Genomic DNA, 7381 nt, shown 5'->3' on the forward strand with positions numbered 1-7381 from the left:
ACTAAGAGACTGTAAGTAAAGGAAAGTTTCCATGATTCTGGAAAGACTAATTCCTCAGAAGGTCAACAGTTGTCTGATTGGGCCAGTATCTGCTCATGGCTATGGTCTTAAAGAAGAAATTAAAAACCTAAAGTGTAAATCCTGGTTTGACTACTGCTGCTGCTGCTAAGTCACTTCAGTCGTGTCCGACTCTGTGTGACCCCACAGACGGCAGCCCACCAGGCTCCCCCATCCCTGGGTTTGACTACAGTTTCAGCCAATTTTGACATTCCACGTGCTTGTCAGAGCACTTTAGTGCCCAGCCTGAGTCCACAGATCAGTTTTGAAAGAAGACACGGTGGGCTTCCCTGGTGGCTCAGTGGTGACGAATCCCCAGCGTAGGAGACACAGGTTCGATCCCTGGTCCGGGAAGGTCCCACATGCTGCGGAGCAACTAAGCCTGTGTTCTAGAGCCCAGGAACTACTGAACCCACGTGCCACGATGACTGAAGCCCATGCAGCCCGGAGTCCATGTTCTAAAGCGAAGCCACTGCCACGAGCAGCCCTCACCCCACATCTAGAAAGTAGACCCTGCTTGCTGGTGAGAGGAAAGTCCAGGTACCAACAAAGACCCAGCACAGCCAAAAAATCCATAAATAAAATTAAAAAAAGAAAATGTGGAGTCTTAATCCAGTCCAAGTCCTTCATGCTCATGATAGTTTGAGAATATTTACAAATGAACGCAATTATATTAAAAAGTGCTGCTGAAATTTCTTGATTGGCATGCCCAGGAATTAGAGGACCATTGTGTTCTGTGAAGAATGCTCATGCTGCAGTTGTAAGAAACTCATGAGACATTTCCCACGAAATCTTCCTGAAAATGCTTTTAGATTTGGGGTTTTTTATCTTTATCTTAAGTCAGTTACTTAGATTCCTAAGCTTCAGCTTTTTTTTCCTTCTGCAAAATGGAGATAATAGTTCCTACCCCTAGGGCTGTGGTCAAGATTAACTAAGATTACGCACCTGAGTTCACTCTGTATTAACTGGGTCACTCAATTAAAGGTTGAGCTTTCAAATCCGAAGGTTCTTTACTTTTACTTCACGTTGCTCTCAGCAGCACCTCAACATTTTCTTTCAGGGTCATGCTGGGTGTTACAAAGAGCCGAAAGAACAAGAAGGATGCTGCCAAGGAGGGAACATGATTTCGCAGTGTCTCCAGGTCTTAGTTTCTTACTTGAATTTCATACAGGTAAATCATTTCCATTTTACGGAAACAAGGAAAATGAGATTCAAAGTACATAATCTGTCAAGCATAGCAGTAGATGGCCTTTATCGAAGCCAGAAAATAAGAGAACTGGAATTGAAATAGAGTCCAAAGCTGGAAAATAGGCTGTGTAGGCCCAGTCCAGGAGCAATTCCCCACGGACCAGGAAGACATGGGAAATGACTGAAAATCAGCCATGATCAGTCAAAAATCACCCCTAAAAGGGGGCACACCCAATTCCCTTCTGTCCTTTAACTTGGATTTAAAGGCCTCTGAGAGAAACTCGCAGTTCAATTGATTCCATGTTTTAGCCGGAAGGGTTTACCTGTGTGTGTGTGTGTGTGTGTGTGTGCGCGCGCGTGCGCGCGCGCTCAGTCATATCCAACTCTTGTGACTCCATGGTCTATAGTCCACCAGGCTCCTCTGTTCATGGGACTTTTTTTCCAGGCAAGAATACTGGAGCGGGTTGCCATTTCCTCCTCCACAGGATCTTCCCGACCCTGGGATTGAAAGCGAATTTCCCAGGTCTCCGGGACTGGCAGGCGGACTCTTCACTACTGAGCCACCTGGGCAGGGTTTGCCTACAGGTGCCCAAATGGCAGGTGCAGTGGAAAGGATCGCAGAAGGATACAGTTTCCTGGGGGAAGGTTAAAAAAGGGAGGTGCGAGGGCTGACAGGAGGTGACTGAAAAGGTTGAGGAAAATGGAATAGAACCTTTAGAAAGACTTGTCTACTAGTAAAGAGAGTAAAAGTAAAGGAAACATTTCTGTCATCCTTGACCACAAATAGAATCTTTGAGTGAGGGCATATTTTCCCCAAAGTACTAGACATCGCTTGCTTGGGAAGAGAACACATAAAATATGATTCTGACTCAAGAGTGCTCACCACAGTCACATGAAAATAAGATCTCACTGGTTCCCTTGTGGCTCACGAAAAGCCACAGGGAACAGGCCAGGAAAATTAGACACGTTTGGAGTTTGTTCTTTTCACTTCCAGTGAGATGGTGGCTCTCTGAGAACTTTCATCTGTGTACTGAAAAGACAGACTTGGGAAGGTATGTCCGGCTTCAAGATAACTGCAACTACCAGAATTAAAAAGAAACATTCTCAGCCATGCCATTGGGTGACAATGTGTAGTTTCCAAGTTCACATTCAGCAATGTATAGAATAACAAAGGAAAGTTGCTTTTTAATCCATATACAACCAAAAACCCATTCACAGTCCATTCTTGGTTTTTCTCAATATAGGAGGAAAAAAAGTCCTTAACTGAGGTGTTAAGTGTGCTAAGTCACTTCCGTCACGTCGACTCTTGGGGACCACCCCATGGACTGTAGCCCACCAGCTTCCTCTGCCTGTGGGGTTTTTCAGGCAAGAATACTGGAGTGTGTGGGCGGGTGGTTGCCATTTCCTCCTTCAGGGGATCATCCCATTGAACCCTGTCTTTTATGTCTCCTTCATTGGCTGACGGGTTCTTTACCACTAGCAAGAAAGTAGTTTTAAGAGCCACTTTAAAAGAAAACCCACATAATTACTTTCACACCAAAATTTTTAAAATTTACAGTAAGGTCTTATAGTAGACTCCACCAATGTGGAAGAAATGAAACAGTCCGTGTCTCCAGTTTTTCTCTGTGATCTTGTTTTCAGAAAATCTTACTTTACCAAGAATTCCAATAACAATTTCTTAAGAGTAGTTGGTTTGGCTCTTTACTAGTTTTATTACTCATATTTTAAAAATTGTCACCCAATAGTAAACCTCAGAGGCTTTATATCTAGGTAATTTGCAAATATTTAACATTAGTGAAGTCCATAAGCTATCAAGTATTCCCTCAACCTTTGTGGAAATCTTAGCTCTCAGTTTTAAATTTATCTTTAAAGTACAATGCCTAATTTCCATACGTTAGCATTTTCCATCTATGACTCAAGTAGACTTGAAACCTCTACACTACTCAGCTCTCTTGTTAAAATGCCTTGGGTAATTCCCTTGAAATTACAGTAACAGATCCTGTAAAAAATTCCACCATAATGTCATGGAATAGATATGAACCTCGGTGTTTTAAAATAGGGAAATACCTATAATTTATTTTCATTTTAAATAATCGTTATATTCATATAGTTCCAGGATCACATTAAAAAAAAACCCTCATATTTTCATTTTGAATAGAGGCTATTGTTGACTTCTCCAAGAACATCCTGTGGTTGCTTCAGCAGTACATATACCAAGGAGAATATTCCACTTTAACAGAACTCATCTGTCTCGGCATAGGTCATCTCTGTGTTTTGAGGTTTTGTGCATCCTTTAAGATGGTGATTTTTCCCATCTTGGTGTTCAAAGTTAATACATGCAGTAAATTACGCATGACACTGCTAGATGCTTTAGGTAAATATTGAAACGTTGCTGGTAGGCACTGAACAAAGACTTATATATTCTTGGCCTTTGCTGTCCGTTTTTTTTAGTTTATTGAAATATTGAAGTATGTTGATTTACAGTATTGTTACTGTCTCTTCTTAAACGAGCAAGATTATTAAGCCAGTTCTTTGCGGCTTTTCACTGCTGTGTTTTCAGCTGAGTATCATAGCTCTTAAGATTTTCATACTTAATAAAGTATTTTTGCATACGCTCTTGCAAAATTGAAGATTTATAATTTCAATCACAAAGGCAGCAAGGACTCCCTCAGGTGTCAGGTGACAAACATCTCCGTTTCCCATGAGCCCTCTAAAAACACCTCGAGGGCCTAAAAATGTAGTAGTTCCTCTCCAACTGTTTTCCTCTTTTGCCTTCCAATCCTGAGCTCTGATCACTGAGCTCTGTTTACTGTTAAAGATACCTAGCCAAGAGATACGGAAGGACTCTTGCACTCGTGTGCAAATGCTTCTTATAAACCAGATAAAACATTAATATGGAAACAGTATAGAAAATCCCCAAATGGCAAGAAAATGTAACGTTCATAACTTTCAATTATTTCATGTGGTCAGCTGAAGACACTTACTGGGAGTAATTACTCTGTGACACTCAAGTAGGAAGGCCGGCAGTTTAAAGAGGACAATTTTTAATTTTATTCCATGGAATCTCCTTATTAGGTTTCTCAATGTCCTTTCCTATTTCATCAATGCTCCACTGCCTATAGTTACTTACCCGCTAATAGAAAATGGTTCAGGTACGGAATAGTCATAAAACAGTATTACTGCAACCACTAAACTATGCTATGAAAGTATACTGACAATGGAAAAGAGGCTCACAAGATGCAGGCAGACCTTGTTGTATTGCGTCTCACTTCTCTGCACTTTTAAAAAATAAGTTCAGGGTTGGTAGCAATCCTGCGTTGTCTGTCAGCACCATTTTTCCAACAGCAGTTGCTCACTTTGCATGTCTCCTTTTGGTAGTTCTTGTGGTATTTGTTTCATTATTTTATCCGTTATGATGATCTGCAATCCTTGATGTTACTATTCTAATTGTTTTGGGGTGCCATGGCCTGTGCCTATAACAGATGGCAAACTTAACTCATGAATGTGTTTTGACTGCTCCACCACTAAGAATGCTTCCATCTCTCCCACTCTTTGGGCCTCCCTATTCCTGGAGACATAATTTTGAAATTGTGCCAATTAATCACTACAGTGGCCTCTTAAGTGTTGAAGTGAAAGGAAGTCACTTGAACTTTACATAAAAAGCTAGAAATAATGTAGTGCGGAAGGCACGTCAAGAGCAGAGATGGGCTGAAAGCTGGCTCTCTTGTGCCAGTTAGTCAAATGTGATTCCGAGCGAAAAGTTCTTGAAGGAAAACCAACCAGTCACATTTCCTTAAGTCAAAAAGCCTAATCCAGAGCAAGGCCCTAACTTTCTTCAATTCTATGAGGGTTAAGAAAGTTACAGAAAAAAACTCTGAAGCTAGCCAAGGTAGGCTCATGGGGTTTAAGGAAAGAATCTGTCTCCATAACATGAAAGTGCAAGGTGGATCAGCAAGTGCTGATGTAGAAGCTAAATAGCAAGTTTATCCAGAAAATCTAGCTAAGGTAACCAATGTGGGTGGCTATACTGAACAGACTTTCAATGTAAACAGCCCTATATTGGAAGAAGATGCCATCTAGGACTTTCCTAGCTAAAGAGAAGTCAATGAATGCCTGGTCTCAAAAATTTTCAAAGGACAAGCTGACTCTCTCAGGTACTAATGTAGTTGGTGACTTTTAAGTTGAAGCCAACACTCATTTACCATTCCAAAAATCGTAGGGTCCTTAAGAATCATCTACATCTACTCTGCCTGTGCTGTCTAATGGTAGCACATCTATTTACAGCATGGTTTACTAAATATTTTAAGCCCATCACTGAGACTGACAGGGAAAAAAAAAAAAAAGGTTTCCTTTCAAAATATTACTGCTCATTGAAAACGCATCTGGTCAACCAAGAACTCTGATGGAAGCTGTACAATGAGATGAACACGACATTCACTCTGCAGCCCACGTGTCAAGGAGTTTCGACTTTCAAGTCTTATTTTTTGACAAACGTATTAGGACTATAGCTGCCATGGATAGTGTGTTCTCTGATGGATCTGGGCAAAGTCGACTGAAAACCTAGAAAGAGTTCCTGATGTCATCAAAAACATTCATGATTCATGGAAACAGGTCAACACACCAACATTAAGAAATTGGAAGCAGGTGAATCCAACCCTCATAGATGATTTTGAGGGGTTCAAGATTTTAGTGATGGAACTGCCTGCAGATGTGGTAGAAACAGCAAGATGGGTAGAATCAGAAGTTAAGCCTCGAGATGTGACTCAGTTGCTGAAACCTCATGATAAAGACTTGAGTGCAGGAGATGCTTATGGATGAGCAAATAAAAAGGTCTCTTCAGATGGAACCTACTCCTGGCGAAAATAACGTTAAGGCTGGTGAAATGACGACAAAGGATTAAGAATAGGGCATAAATTTAGTTGATGGAGCAGCATGGGATTTGAGAAGATTGACTCCAAATTTGAAGGAAGTTCTACTGGGGGTAAAATGCTACTAAACAGCCTTACATGCTACAGAAAAATCTTTTGTGAAAGGAAGAGTTAATTGATGTGGCAAACTCTATTGTATTTTTAGAAAATGACACAACCTTCAGCAACCACCACCTTCAGCAACCACCACCTTGGTCAGCAGCTATTCACATTGAGGCAAGACCCTCCAGCAAAGAGATAATGACCCACTGAAGGCTCAGGTACTGGTTAGTATTTTTTAGCAATGAAGTATTTTAAAATTAAGGTATGTACACTGTTCCTTTGATACAATAGCAATTGCAGGCTGAACAGACTACAGTCCAGTATAAATAACTTTTGTATGTGGTGGCCTTGAACTGAACTCATGGTATATCAGAGCTATGCCTGTATTATAAATATCACTATCCTGCATTATTTGTACAGAGTTTTGGAACGAGAAAGGGAGAATATTTGAGGGGAGGTTGGTAGCAGATTGAGAACGTGTCTTTTTATGCTAACACATCCACTGATAAGAATAATTTGAAGTGTAATAACATTCCTGTACCTATTTTCTAAACCTAACTCTTCTAGCCTTTCTCACTCTTGCTAAAAACCTATTTTGCAAGGGGATACTTTTGATAAATTCCTTTATAGAAAGAGTCACATATCATTATAACTAAGCTGCTATCTGATCCTCACATTTGCAGCTTAGCATCTAGCCTCTAAGGCCGTGTAAATGAATAATGTCAAGTTTTCAACAGGTTTGTCTAATCCTTGATTATCCACACTGCAGATTATCCAGTATGGTGCAACAATTCCCTGGTAACACTGGTCCACGGGGTTCATGGAGCTCCTCTCCTGGTACTTCCTTAAACAAGAAAACGGATGTAGGCATATGAGGGAAGGCAGGTTCAGATGGAGACCTTGGATGTGTGTTTATCAGTTTTGCTAATATTAATTTCAGACAAAGTCTTGGCTTCCTCTGGCAAGGAAAGCCTTGGAGATTATTTTCAAGGTCCTCTGAAAGATCTTGACCTTATACTATGTGCAAGTTAAAATTCATATTCACCTCTCAGTCTATGCTGGAATTGTAAAACTACAACAGAGTCGAATAATTTGACTTTCATACTTCTGGAGGCTAATCCTAAAATGAGTGAAATAATTCCACAGGGCAATGATCCTGCCCATCA

Source organism: Bos mutus, chromosome 24 (genome assembly GCF_027580195.1).
Source record: "Bos mutus isolate GX-2022 chromosome 24, NWIPB_WYAK_1.1, whole genome shotgun sequence".
Classification (NCBI taxonomy): Eukaryota; Metazoa; Chordata; class Mammalia; order Artiodactyla; family Bovidae; genus Bos; species Bos mutus.